This window comes from Antedon mediterranea, chromosome 1 (assembly GCF_964355755.1).
Source record: "Antedon mediterranea chromosome 1, ecAntMedi1.1, whole genome shotgun sequence".
Taxonomy (NCBI): domain Eukaryota; kingdom Metazoa; phylum Echinodermata; class Crinoidea; order Comatulida; family Antedonidae; genus Antedon; species Antedon mediterranea.
In genome coordinates, this window is record NC_092670.1 from 18,143,681 (window position 1) to 18,159,789 (window position 16,109).

General features: G+C 31.8%; 1 long non-coding RNA gene across 1 annotated transcript; it reads left to right on the forward strand.

Moving 5' to 3' along the window:
- Nucleotides 1-774: 774 nt before the first annotated feature.
- Nucleotides 775-9,845, forward strand: LOC140059909 (uncharacterized). The gene is made up of 3 exons (XR_011847261.1): nucleotides 775-798; nucleotides 1,113-1,156; nucleotides 9,506-9,845. It is a non-coding gene; the product is annotated as an uncharacterized lncRNA (long non-coding RNA).
- Nucleotides 9,846-16,109: the final 6,264 nt, after the last annotated feature.

Sequence of the window (16,109 nt, forward strand, 5' to 3'; positions counted from 1 at the left end):
GTAGACAACCTATTAAGTATCTGTATTTTATATATTAATAAATGTGTTTTTAGATCACCTTTTAGAATGCTGTTCAATTATTATTAATCATCATTAAGTCTAATTTAATTTATTTCATTCTGTACAAAAATAGGTTGGTCTTGTCTCTTTTTACATCTCTCTTTGTTTTTCTCTTCTTTTGGTAATTTGTATGTTATTTTTTGCAACATGAGGGCATTGCACTTGACAAAACCTTTCCATACTTGTACCCTTTTTTTCCTCAAGTTCAATGATCGATCGGAATGTGCTAGATAAATGCATAGATTGTGCATTTGCCAGATTATGTACTATACCCCAAGCAAAGGTACTAAACCCAGCAGTTAATGTCCTATCATCTACAACATGCTATGTTACATCAGTTTGACCTTGGCATGAGAATTCCCGCTAGATTTTTATTAATGTATATTTTGATGTGAGGAATTATGTCTTCTACTAAAATGTATGTTAGGAAAATTCCCACACTTTGATCGGAATAGAACACGATTCACATACTACTACTATACTACCCCTACACTAACGGATTTGAATTCTCTTCTCCAATCGCTTTCATTTCTGGTTAAAATTGATTAAACTAAGAAATTGTTTTAAAAAATTAAAATAAATTTTTGTTATTTAACTAATTATAGTAAGGGATGCCAATGACTGTCCACTTCTTTTTCATTATAGAACCTGAAAACTACTAATAGCTTTATCAGAGATCATCTGCTGTGAATTAAATCCATGCATGGGTGAAGGTCATTGACCTTAGGGTATAAGAAGGTCAGGTTCAAGTAAACTATGACTGCCAATTGAATACCCTTTTTATCTATCTGTACTGTTGTATTAAATTAATTATGTAATCAAATGTGTGAAATATAGACTTTCGTAATTAGTTTGATTTTAATAATTTGGGTTGATTTTATAAGCAGTTCATGTTTAATGATGTTAAAATTGTAATCAGAGGACACAGTTATTAATACCCAGGGGTGCAAGGTCACAGTAAGTACCCAGGGGGGCAAGGTCAAAGACATCGGTAATGTTGAAGGTGGGTTGTTTCAAGTTGAATTAAACCATTCACTTTATTGCTCTTTTAGATGGACCATGAATGACAGCAAGAAAACTAGCAGGAAAAATTGAGGTAAATATTTACTATTTTTTTAGGCACCATGTCAAAAATTATTGTACAGCAGTAACTATTTTACTTACTCTTTCCTATTTATAGGCCTACAACATTGTTTTAGTAATCATACATACGGTACACGTCACTCATGAGTGATTATTGCAGTGCAAGCCTCATGACAATGACATTTGATTTGATTTGATTTATTTCGGCATCAGTACATAAAATATCACAGACATACAATTAAAATTGGCAAATATAAAAATACAAAATAAAACAAGGATGCCAAGGATAACTCATAAAAGTCCTCTACGGACTTGTTTCCAATGAGGTCCTTTGAAAGAACAGCAAAAAAGACAAACAAAGCAACATAAAAAAAATACAAAAAACAGCAAAAAGGACAATCGAAAAAAGAAGAAGCGCTAATTAAATAGTTTCTAGAGCTAGTGAACGTTCCTGTAGATACTTTTTAACTTTACTTTTAAAACAACAAACAGTTTGTGATTCCTTAATGTTAATTGGTAAATTATTCCATTCTTTAATAGCATTGTAAAAAAAGGTCACATGTGCCATTGGCTTGATAGTTGGGATTCTAAAATTAAAATTGCATCCCCTAGTATTGTAATTATGACTGTCTGAAATTCTAATAAAACGATTGCATAAATAAGGTGGACAACAATGATTATATATTTTAAAAACATGACAGACTCTAAGAAATTCGACATAAGCTTCTATATTGAACTAAAAAAAACATAAAACATTCTGTAATGTAAAGCTCTGTCTACACTATTCCAAATATGGTGGTGATATGCCCAAATATGGTAGTGATATAATCATCATGTCCATATATGGACATTTTTTGTCTCATATAGTTTGACTATTTATCTTGGTGTGGATATGATACCTTTCTGATAAAATTGTTTCACACAAGAGGGGAAAAAGTTTCTGAATTTATATATGCCTAGAATTGGTTTCAACTTACACTTTATAGTTTACTTTTCTGTATATCTTGTTTTTGTTTTCATCTTAGTTGAGTAACTGTAAAAGATAGAAAAATAATTGGTCCTACTGTCTCCATTTTATTTTTTGGAGAAAAAAAATTGTAATAGATTTTTATAATAATATTGATGATTATCTTTGGAATGAATATATTTTTATAGTAAATTGTGTGAACATCAGACAATAACAAGTCTTGGCAAAATTTCTTTAAAATTTTTATTTCGCACAACATAATAATACAAATATAGGAGGTATTTTATCAGCATATTATTACAAAAAGTATTAAAACTATTAGTGACCATATTATTTATTTGAGTAAAGGTAGATTGAAACAAAATATCTTCTTGCCTAAATTAAATAACGGTATAGAAAGCTTGATAACTAATTTATTAAAAGTATCTATATACATTATCTACAATTTATGTAGTATCAAGACAAATTCTGTGCTACAGCATCACATATGGATCACATGACAACTGTATCATAGGTTCTTAGAATAACTTTAAATACAGATGTCACATGTGATAGGCATGTGGCACTGTAACAAAATACTGGCCAAATTTATTATAAATATACATCATTTAACACACCGAAAGGCCTTTTCATAAAGATTATTTCTTAGAATTATATTTTAATATAAACACAGTTGAAGTGTAAATCAATCATTTATTTATTCTTTTAAAAGTTAGGCAACCATCCAGGGTACTAAATAAAGCAGCTGCCAGGCTATAGAAATAAAACATCTGCAAACAAATTATTTATTTTGAAACACGTTTCTGAAATACACAGCTATTGGAATTAAACAGTAGTGAGCCCCCAATTGTTGCTTAAGATTACATAACTTTGGATTACAGATATAGGATAGTATCTTTTAATGTTACGAATAGAATAATTTTGACATTGTCACTTATTATAAAAATGGGAATGTAACATACAGTTAAAATAGATACAACTAAAAGTGAACATTACTATAAATAGAATTACATTCCCTTGATGTTATTTTTTATCCTTATTAATAAATAAAATGAACCTGCCAAGGATTATGTTTATTCAAATTCTGAAATGCCCAAAATGAGAAAGCTTTATACAGAGCCATGTGTATAAAGAGTTATATGACTTTGAATGGAGTAGAAGTCATGTCTGTGTCCAACTATTCCTATGTATATGGGCCTGTTTCTGCTGCAACTGCTCAAAATACGGTATAAAAATACGGTATAAAATACGGTATTTTTTATACCGTATTTTTTAGTACCCCGTTTCTGCTAACAATACTTCTTGGGTGGTCGTGTTAAATTTCATCTTTTTTACCCAAATTGCCATTCATTTATTTGATCGATAATTAAAAGTCGCAATAAAGGAAGTTTTACGTCTCACTTTCAACAGCCTAGCCCCAGTGATAGATATGTTGTGAGAGCACAGAAAACATCGTAATGGGGACAATTAATTTGTTCCCTCCCCGAGTTATTGTATTTTGCAATGTTGTACTGCTTTCGCAAGCTCTTCAGCTTTGAGTTTACTTGCTTTGGAGACAAGTCTATTCCATACTCCTGCTTTATTTTTTTAGAAATGTCTTTATAAATGTGGTTGTCCCTTTTATTACCTTTTAGTTGGCCAGACATTTTAGCTTCCCCACACAAATTTATTTAGTAAAACTGTGACGTCTTCGCTCCACATTTTCGCCGAATATATATATATAGGCCTACACGTGTGTAAAACAGCTGACAGCGACAGAAAATAAAAACACGAATGTTGACCTTTTGTCATGTAAAAAAAAAATACGGTATTTTTTATTGGCAGCAGAAACGGGTACAAAAAATACGGTATAAATTTGTAAATACCGTATTTTATCCACAAATTTTGTGGGGAAAATACGGTATACAAAATACAGTATATTTTTTATGAGCGCAGTTTCTGCTGCCAAAAATATACCGTATATCTATGGTATTCAAAAAATACCGTATAATATACGGTATTTAGTTGGCAGCAGAAACAGGGCCTTGTATGGAGTTGAGTCTTTTGTTTTGAAAATATATAACGTTGATTCGAATGGCTTTAACAATCGAATTTAATATCAAAACAATCAATTTGTTTAAAGGTTTTTGTTAAAATAATAAAAAAATTATAAAGTTACATAGCTATATAGCAATTTTGGAACGGCTCTGGTTGTGCGCTCCATGCACGCTCTACGCGTGCACATTTAGTTTGTACAGCGATTCTCTATAGTATGCATTAATTGTTTTTACATTTTGTTGTTTAAAATCATGTTCGCAATAACTTTATGATTTCGTTATTATCTTAACAAAAACATTGAAACAAATTGATTGTTTTGATATTAAATTCAATATTTAAAGCCTTGTGAATGTTATACATTTTTAAAGCAAATTACTGACTCTATACGCTACATAAGCTAGTTGGACACTCCACGTGACTTTCTAAAATCCGTGAACGCAATGCCGTTACTTTTTATATATATGACTCTGGCTTTATATAGCCTACAGCGCCCTTTATCACTGCACAGGTTCAACCCTTTCGGGAATCCTCAATGCATCAGCTTGGCTCCTCCACCTGTCAATTATCGTATTTATGAGTAGCTAAGGGAGTCGTATTTCATAACAGGGCCGTCAGTGTTACAGGCAGGGTCACATATCATAACCAATTTGTAGAAAGGAGGCTGTGATGTCATTAGCCTCCCTAGATATAATGTCATGTGGATTGTGGCTTTAATTTGAAAAGGTCACTTTCTGTTTATATTTGTCTAATATTATATAATAACATACACAAAATTATAATATAAATATATATATATTTTGTATCTTGGTTGGGGCGACTTTTTCTCATTCTCACAGATTTCCTCAATTTATCGTTTCAAATTAATTAATTAATTTTCAGTATATCCCCGGGCAGTTTAAATGTTCCATGCCTAATGTGTTTCTATATTTTGTATAGTTATTTATTATCATCATGGATTAAAATTAATTTTAGCAACTTTAGAACTTAGTATTTGATCACAATCTTAAGACTACAATACAAGTTTAAATTAGTTATTATTGTTTATTACTCTGTACTTTTGTGGTCAACAGTTTTCGGAAGTACAGAATGCAGTTCTTGGGTGGTATTCCCTCATTGGTTTCTAATTAAAATATATAAAATTAAACCATTCCGAATATTATTAACAGTAGTACCCCCATCATCATACAGCACCATAGCCAATCAAATCGCCCCAAAGACGTACGATATCTTGCAATAATATTGAAATATAATTTACCGAACCATTGATTACTAAGGCCCCAGTAGGATCGTTATGCATTGGTTAGAATTTATAGTCTTGGTAATAATAGTTATTGGAATTGATAGGTAACTCCACTAGTGGTTTACCCTGTATTAAACCCCTGTGTACTATATGGAGACTACAAGCTTATAGCTACCACTTGCTTTACCATATGAAATATATGTTGATGTCACAAACCACTAAAGATATTTGTTACCAAACAACGTCATTCATGCATCCTTGTTGTCATCTGTGATTTACTGGTAGAAAAACAATTTTAAATTTTTTTTTTTTAAATAAAGAAAATAATTTCTGCAGGTTCAGCAAGCCAAAATGTTGTTTCCGTAAAATTAAGTGGATTTAATTTCAATTTTTTTTTATAATTAATAGATAAAATTAGACTATTGAATTTATAAGTATAATTTAAAAAAATTATTTTTAATATTAAATGTAAATTTTATATTGTTATTATTGTTTCAGAATGTAATCGCTACATTTTAAATGAATTGATTTTAAAAAGAATAAAAAATGTATGTTGATATATTTATATAAATAATATAAATTCAACATTTTATTTTGTCCACTGGCAGCATATTCCCATACGGAGAAATGCACACGCATGGCGTTTATTTTAATAAATACGATATACTTATTTCCCAATATGCCTTTATTGCTGTTTAATTGCTCAAAACCAAATTCTATATTCACTCCCATGTTGGGCAGTTTTACATTAATTCTTCAAATACTGTATATAACATAAAATTGAAATTTGTTTCAGTGGTAAAAATTATAATACTAACTGGTAGGATGCCCTCTACGAGAAATATATATTTAGTTAAATGCCCGTCAATTATAAAGTCCAGTTACGTGTTAAAAATCAACTAATTTGCTATCCGTAGTTATGATGTGTCCGTTTTTATTATTACAGTAATTAAAAATGATGCCAATTATTTTAGAAATTGACAAACTATTTTGAGAAATGTTAAGATTGGTTCATCTAGTACATTCTAATCCAGGCAAGCAAATGCAATTAAAATTTTTCAATTAAGATAATTTTGTACATTTTAGATGACATCTACATCTATTTTAAAATAAGTGCTAAAATCAATTTGTAATTAATCTATTTTAAGTATATATATGTACTTGAAAATTAAGTGCTTAAAATATATTTGAATGATTTTTATGAAATAATTTACACTTAATAGTCCCATAAGGAGGAGAAGGTAAAAGTAAAGCTTCTTTACTAAGGCCTGGTTCACACCAGAACGTAATGCAAGGACGTACACACAATGCTAGTAATTGAACTGATTGTTTAAATTGCTTAGTAAGTCCTTGCTTTGTATTTAAATGCTTATAATTGGTTAAAAGTTCATTTCCAATATGCTTTGAATATAATTGAATGTGGTCATTAGGTGTAGCACTTAAAACTGGAGGTCCAGTGTACCTGGCTAATGTGCAAGAACCCAGTAAAGATTGGTGGGTGTTAATACCTCGTGTACTGGTCAGACCCTGTCGTTGTGGACAGACAAATGAGCACTGTTTGGTGGTTGTTTTGCGGAGATGAAAGATGTTGGGCGTGTATCATCTAGTACACTGAGCTTTGATATTTAATAATTGATGTACGTATAATGTAAAAAAAAACACATGTGTACTAAGTACTTATATAGAATGACTTATTGTTGCGTGAATGAGGAGTGTAATGGTTGTCTGTTCAATCTTTACATAATTTCACCTTGTGACTTCCACGGATTAGGATGTCTGAAATATTTTTAATGTTAATTAAAATTAATTTTTATATACCTGTCATCAGCACACTTTGTTGAATACACAAGAAACTCACAAAGAGCACATTGTGCCATTCTCATAACAAGCATCATAAAGCTATTTGCTCTTAAACAAAAGAAAATATATAACAACTAAACAGTGATTTCTAACAGTGTAAATATGTATCAATCTGAACCCGTCGTCAAATAACTGCGGATAAATGCATCTATTGTAATGTTCTACTTTACCGTACAATGAATACAATGCGTTGTGTGTTCTCATATCATTTAAATGTATTTGTACTTTTTGTGCGATCATTTTGATCGATTAGAGATTAACGATGTAGGACAATGATTATCTTTATCTTGACAGCTTACTTCCGACAAATTTTAAGAGTAGGCTAAAGTTAAGGCTTTTTTTATATCAATCAAACTTTGTTGGCCCCAGTACCTGGTGTACAGTGGTACATACTATTATACTTCACTATACTTATTGGTGGATGTGTTGTGAACCTCAGTTTAACTTAATTGTAACTTGTAAAAATGTGATGTGCCCATATATGGACATGATGATGTATAGCACTACCATATTTGGGCATTCACTACCATATTTGCAAAAATTTTACTGTTTTCTATGTGAAATTACCACAGTATTACGGTCAGTGTCATACAGCTCTGTGTTACCACAGTATTACTGTCAGTGTCATACAGCTCTGTGTGAAACAGGCGTTAGAAAGAAATTGGTCCACTTCAGTGAGACTGAGACCAGTGTAAAACATGCTGGCTGTTATATACATTGTATGCTTGTTGCATGCTTTGTAAATGTAATTTAAATGTTGGGGAATAACTTGCAACAGGTGTGGACAACACATACAGTACATTAACACAACTTTCTTCTCCCCTTCATGTCCCTTTGTGCTGCCACAACACGGTGCTCATTCGTCTTTCCACAACAAAAGGGGCTGAGATTGATCAGTACACTTTGTATTTTTTATTTTTTTATTTTTTATTTCAACAATATTTTATGAGGGTGGTCCATCCAGCATCAGCTGATCATTAGGGACCCTCAAACAATACAAACAGTAAATACAAAATAAACTATAAAAACACAAAATTAACAAAGATATAAAAAAAAATATTTATATGTATACAAATATACAGTATGCCAACAATGAAAGAAGGATAAAAAGAAATAAAATCAGAGAGAGAGAAACAGGTATTTTTTCAAAAGAGATTTAAAGGAGGAGAAATTGTAAGAGTTATGAATGCTTAAAGGTAGAGAATTAAAGAAAGAAGGAGCATTGAAACTAAAAGAAAGTTTAAAGATTTCAAGGTAAGGACGAGGGATAAGAAGATCTCCTTTAGTAATTTGCCTAGAGGAGATCTTCTTATATATACTGTTGTTATACTGTTATTGTACTGATGATCTTATATTTGTATTGTGATAGGTGTGTACCCTGTTTTATCACATCACTCCCTTTCATCTAATTAAGTTAGATTCATTTTGACATACATATATGGTTGTCATTACACTAATTGTAACTGTATACAACTTCACACTGTTTTCTAGTAGACATTTTATCATTGCAGTGTATACGTTAGTTATTTTGTTTCAATTTGAGTGGAGACAACTCTAGGAATTTGATACTGTATGTAATATTGCAATACACATGGTCTGAAAATCATAGAGTATTGGTAAATGTGTTCAGTAAACATTGAAAAGGAAATTAAGAGAGACTATTCATTTCTAAAATATTGATTGTATAACATTTTGTAGAGTAATTGATCTTTTTAGCCAGCATAGTTTACCAAGACCATGGTAAGTTGTACTTGGCTGGCATTGATCTAGTTAAAATAACCCTGCTAATTGTAACCAGCGTTCGAATCACACTTTTCTAGGACCTGTCACGTGGACCTTACCCCTCTACAGTACTTAAATTGAGTCGGAGCACAATATTGCAATCGGATAACAAAAACCCCTGGAAGTGGGTGCGTTTTCTGTGAAAAAAAATAACTGGTTATAATCGTGTAAATAAAGTAACCCCAATTTCTTGGCAGCAGAAGCGCAAATAAAGATTTGATCGACAGCTGTTATAGTATTTTCAACGTTTAATCACCTGATTATATTTTTTTAGTGACCAACCACAAATTTAAACAGTTTGATTTGAGGGCAGGAAAATGATATTGTTGAATTAACCGGTTTATTCAGCACTGCAGCAGAAACAGGCCCCTAACAGCAAGCATTATTTTAAGAATAAAGTCACAAATCATTCATTATTACTGTGAGAAAAATGGACCGCATTTCCTTATGATAAAACTGTTTTGTTTTTTTCTTAGGCATAATAAATTAATCTGTGTTTGGAAATCTAACCTACTTCTCTATTAAAGACGCTTCCATTTGACGTCAAGAAGTGGAGTTTATGAAGTTTTAAAAGAGTTGGCATGGTAATGATCAGGCCTGCTGCTACACAAGGTAAATAGCCTTAAACATGTGTTGAGAAACATATATTTACCCGCTGTTTCATTTGTCTATAAACCTCTTTCCTACTGCTGAAATATATTGTACTGTAATCAGGCAGGTTAATACACTATTCAAACTTTTTATGTCTTTTTGCTTGACGTCAACGAAACTGGTATGAGTTTCAGAAGCTTTATAAGAACATCATTGTTCATGTCATTATATTGGTATGATGGATGGGGTGGGTTATATGATACCAGCACCCATGATTTCAATTTTATAAGTTCATTCAGAAACTAAATCTCGGAGGTTGTTCCAAAAGTAAATTAAATAAAAAGATAAACTTGAAAGTATGTGTACATGTAGTAAAGCATGTAGACACTGTGAAAACGTGATACCATTTGGTGCATTTTGTGTTAATCTATCTGATTTGAATCTTGTCATGTACCTGATGAGAATACTGTATTAATCTTAGCTACAGATACTCTATTCTATTCTATACAGGTTTTTGTATGGCACTTTACAAAGAACAGAGCGCCTAACAATACTTAGTAATTAATTAAAAAGAAAAGTTTTAAGTTGACGTTTGAATAGAAGTGCTGAATTCGCTCCTCTCAAATCGACAGGTAGCGCGTTTCAGATCCGCGGAGCAGCGACAGAAAACGCATTGTCACCAGCTTTCCGATTAGATTGTGGAATGAAAAGTCGGGTGGGATTATGAATTTTACATTTAGTTAAATTAAAATTTAATTAAATATGTGTAGCGGAAATTACATTATTTCTCTTACAATCAGTACAACCAGTCAGATATTTTTAATTACAGTTGGATATATATTATTTGACATTATAATCACCCATTCAAAGAAGAAAAAAAGATGATTTTAGGGGAACAATTGTATCCTTAACATATCTTGCCATAGTGGGATTTCTTCATTCTCTTCAGGAGCTCAATAAAGTACAAATTTGTTTTTGAGATGACAAACTATATTAGAGTTTAATCTGTTTATGAAAACATGTGTAGTATCATTTCCTACCTTGTCTTATGCAGATTATATAACCATAGAAAAAAATGACTTGTTCGCAGGTCGTGCTGGGGTCACATTTACGACTTGTTTTTAAAAGGATAATCCCTGTCCTAATATAGGGATTCTAAACACACACAACCCGCAGGTAAATAAACAAATTCAGTGTCATGACGGGGTCATTTTCATACCTGTTTCAAACAGTAATGCATTCTCTGGATTCAGACACACCTGTCTCTGCTATGTTTATTTTAATTCTTGGACAAGTATAATTATATGTTTGAAAAATCGTGGTTGATGCATTTATCAAATGTTGAACTGTCTGCCACTTTTGCGGTGTATAGTCTATTTTGAAAGAAAATATTGAGTCTCGGTGAGCTATATTGACGATCGAAAAATAATTTATCATAATTTTTTTCGTTATTAAATGATATCACCAATTTTTTAAATACAAAGAAAGTACCCTACAGGTGCTGGTAAAAATTGATATTTAAAAGAAATTTTCAAAGAAAGGTCAGAGGTCAGATAGGATATAAAGAAATTTTATGAACAGTTTTATGTTTCCCCAACTCAGACAGTGTCGTATGACGAGGCCCGACGAGTCGTCTCATCAGGAGAAAATTAAACATGTTTAAAGATCTCGCGACGACCTAAAACCTATTCCCGAAGCTATCTCAAGACAACCATTTTGTCGGGATTCAACTGGGACAGCACCAACAAGTCAACACGCTGTCTGAATTTCAAATTTATTCTTCTGGAATTACTCTTTAAGATTTACAGATGTTCCAACTCCACGTTCACAATTTTGGGAGTTTTACATTATTGTTAATGAAGCTGATTTGATATGTTGTTTAACATATTTGACACATTTTAACAAATAGGACATATTTTTAATTTATCGCAAAATATCTCAATCGGCATTTAAATGTTACTAGAGGTGCGTCTAGCAACTAATCGGATGTATTTATTTATTTATTAGAAATTTGGCAAATAGCTCAAGAGGAAACTATGGGCCAATGGCCCAACACAGAAGTGGTTAGATTTAAAAATAACCTTCTAAAAACTAGAATTTAGACAGTAAATTAAATTTACAATATTCTATTATTAAAATTAATTCTTTAAAAAATTGTTCAATCACTATGCCATAATGAAAATATTCATAAAATATAGAACTTAAAAAAGAACAGTTTTTTACAAATTCATTTTGTGCCTGGCATCAGACTATCTTCAATCATTATCATACATTAACATTTAGCATCATCTGTAAATCATACTTTTATGTTAACCTCATCGACATTATCATCTTAGTCCGACATATGATATATTATGTTCCGTGCAGAATGTACCATCCGTCGTCGTCGTTGTCGGTATTACAGTTCCCAGTGCCCTATATATCATAACCTGAATGAATTGCAAATAGTCACCAACACTGTTCTACTCTGTTTTGAATCATTCAATTTATTTCACATGATAAAAACTATATTAAGCTTCCTTATATTTATAGCAGACCCAAATATTTACGCATAACTTTAAAAAAAAATGTTAAAAACAGTTTTCTATCCATTTAGAATTATACAGTTACTGTAGTTTCATTCATTACATTTGTGTTCACAGTACATAACGACAATGAAATCTATATTAAACTTTCTTTTGTAATTACGAAGACATCATATCATCTTCGACATTCATTGATTCCTCATTAAACAAAGTGTGTTATCAATATCCTTGTTTTAACGTAATAAAGTTGTATTATTTTCTCATCCAACGCCATATATTTTATCTGCCGTCACTCCTCTGACATCAAATCATGGCTATCAGTTCTCTGTTGTCATACTCTTACGGTGGACAAACTTTTTTCATTTGTTGTAACCTCTCCTTGGAACAACCTACCTTTGGTCAAACATTCACCCACGCTTGATTCATTTAAAATTAATTTAAACACTCTTTTATTTACCAAATTTCGGGATATATATTTTTTTTGGAATTACCAAAATATTATTTGTTTGATACTACTATTTAGTAGTCGGCATACAGTGGCGTAACAGGCGGGGGGCAGGGGGCGGAATACCCCCCTGGCGGATTTTACCGGGTTGAGAAGCGTTCGATCGGGCTGGGTAACAAGTAAAAAAAATCCCATACTTAATCTTTCAGTCTTCTAACCGGAAAAATTACTACCTTTGCCAGGCGCGGATCCAATGTTAGATTGGGTTTTCACGTGTTCAAATGTTATGTCACCTGTGTTTTTAACGGTGGAAAATGTACGATCATTTTGCTGATTGCTGTGCAAAAAATGGGAGTGTTATTTCCAGGCCAACTACTACTAGTTGGAGGCGCCATTTATCATGAATTTTATGTGCGAGAGTAGGCCTACCATTTCCGACGATCTAGGGGTGTCATTTACCAAAATTCGCTTCGCCACAGCACCCACCATTGGGGGGCTGTGACTCAAGTACTTGGTGTCTGGAAGGATCAGCCCCTGTTTCCCCCCCCCCCCCCCCTGACAAGACCCCCTTGTTACGCGGCTGTCGGCATATTATACTTGTAATGTATATGATATCAATATAGCAAGGAAACATCTGTATAAGCCTATGCGAGGGTTAACAACACTTGCCAGACTGGGGGTGGGAAATGATTCTATGATTGAAATGCAGCCAGTAGCAGGTGAATAAACCTGTATCTCATGTCATCGTCTGTAAATGTTATTTCATAGAAGTCATGTTGTATTAGACGTGTATCTTAAGTTTGAATGAACATACATCACTGTCACTGTTGAGCACAATGCTTCTTTCAAGCCTGTAGCCAGGATTTTCACTAGGGAATTCTTTTTTCCTCAAAAGGGGCCAAGTGTAACACTTAATAGATGAAAGTAATGTGTCTGCTGCATCGTCCAACAGCCAAAATAGAATGCACAACAAATTATATTATATTTTTGAATAATATTATTGATTCCAGATTCTGGCATTTACAATGTAATGCAAGTGTCTGTAATTTGTCCATTCTCATGAAAAGTTTGTTGACACCCATCTTTTTTACAGGTATGATAAATACCTTATCTTTCTGTTATCATGTTAAAAGTCTAATTTGTACATTTGAGGTTAACATTTAAACTAGAATACACAGCTAATCTATTATATTATTTAATAATGTTATGTTATCTACATGTGTGGTATGTACAGTATGTTATGCAATTGCACCCTGTCTATGTAATTTCCATCCTCATGAAAAATTTGTTATTGTTATGAAAATTTTTTACAGAAAGATAAATACCTTATCTTTCTGTTATCATGTTAAAAGTCCAATTTGTACATTCTCCTCAAACCATGTTACATTTGAAGTTAACATAAACTAGAAAACACAGCTAATATATTATTTAATAATATTATTTTATATTCACAGTACATTGTGGCTTATACTGTATGTTAAATGCAATTGTACCTTGTTTATGTAATTTCCATCATTCTCATAAAAAGTTTGTTGACACCAATCTTTTTTTACCTTATCTTTCTGTTATGTTAAAAGTCCAATTTGTACATTCTCTCTTCAAACCACTTACATTTGAGGTTATGTCACTCACTACAGATAGAGTAAATTTGTTTGCTTTAGTTTGTGTACTGTATGATGATAGGCAATGTGGTTCTCATGTTTACACTATGTCAGTTTGATACAATAACCTTTTGTCATTGGTTGTTTGTGTTTATATTTAATGGGAATGCATCATAACAAACATGTAATGGTATAAATTTGCAAATTAGTATATTAGGTAGCCCTAACTATCTGGTAGACAAATTGATAACAAGTAATCATTTTCATTAATTTTTTCACAAAACTGACCTGTCCATTACAGGAAAATAGTGAGAAACATAGAGGTTAGTGTACAACACTTACTTGGATACGAAAGTCACGATTTTGACAACCAACCAATAACATTTACTTTTGCATCAGATGTTCGCTCTCATCTTTGAAAACTTCAGTTTGTAACTAAAGTGTTAGTTAATCAAATTTAAACATTTAAATTAATTCGTGGAGGAATTATTAGTTTAGAAGGAGGACACTAAATTCATCCATGGTTACTGTAAGTCTAATGTGACCGTGCTTGCTAAAAACGAAAGAAAAATTCTATGGATCTGAACATACCTTGAATCTCATTGTGCCAGTATGTATAAATACATTTGAATGTTACTTATTTTTTTCACATTATTAAAAAGAAAACAGAAAAATGCTTGTAACCTGTTCAATGATTTATACCTTTGCTGGCTCACCTTTTAACACTGCCATGTTTCTCTACCATAATTCTTTCTTAAGAACTGGAGTTATGCAGAAACCTGTGTAAAATTAGACATGCTCTTGATCATGTAGATGCATGTAAATTACCCAATAGTTTATACTGTCAGCGATTGATTGCAATGAGTTATTGCATTTTCCTGGAAAGAAAGTTTCTTCTATTTGGTCAGCTCGACTGTAAACGTGTCCAAATGCTTCACTGAGGCTTTTTTACAATTATACTGTTTTACTTGAGTACATCAACAGATCGTTAAAAATCTTTGTGTTGTACTAGAAGTGTATGCACTTCTGAAATGAATTTCTAGGAAAGCAGCTCATAATTATTAAAACTTGTTTATTTAAGACCCATAATATTTATAGTTAATTAGTTGTATTAAATTCAAGTTGTAAACTTTCATTAGCTTTCTTGGTTTACCACAAAATGTGACATCAATATTAGCAAGAACCAGGATGTGGTACTCGTACTCATGAGTAGAGATGCCCATATTAGGGAACGTTTAATCTGCAAGGACTTTGAAGTCATTTTAAGTCTTTTTATGTATTTTACATATTAAAATATGTAAAATACAATACAGTCTTCATTATCACACTAGGTGTGCCAAATAGGGTATGATATGCCCAAATATGGTAGTGTGGCACATCACATTTTTTTGTCACATAAAGTTTGATAATGTAGACAAAGCTTAAGTCATCATTCACCTTCGTTCCTCTGACAAATCATTGCTATATGTTCCCCGTTTCCGTACTATCACTTACGGTGGACAATACACCTTTCCCTTTATTGCATTCTTTTTGGAACTCCAACCATTTGTCAAACCTTCATTCATTATTTTAAAATAAATTTATTTATTCAAAAAAATTCACCATTACAAGCCCTAATTTTTAAATTCTGAACGCAATGCTGCTAAAGGTCTGTTTTTTAATTTCAAAATATGTTAGTTATACAAGATTTGGAACTTTAAATTGATTTACCAGAAAATATTTATATGGTAGTTATATAACATTGGAAACTTCAAATTAATTTACCAGCAAATATGGTAGTTTTATAAAAATTGGAAACTTTAAATTGATTTACCAGATATACAGTATTATAAGCAGCAGTGCAGTTTTATTGGCATATTTATTTTGTCTTTCAAACAATGGGATATTTTTCTTCAGGTGTATGAACGATTGGAAATGT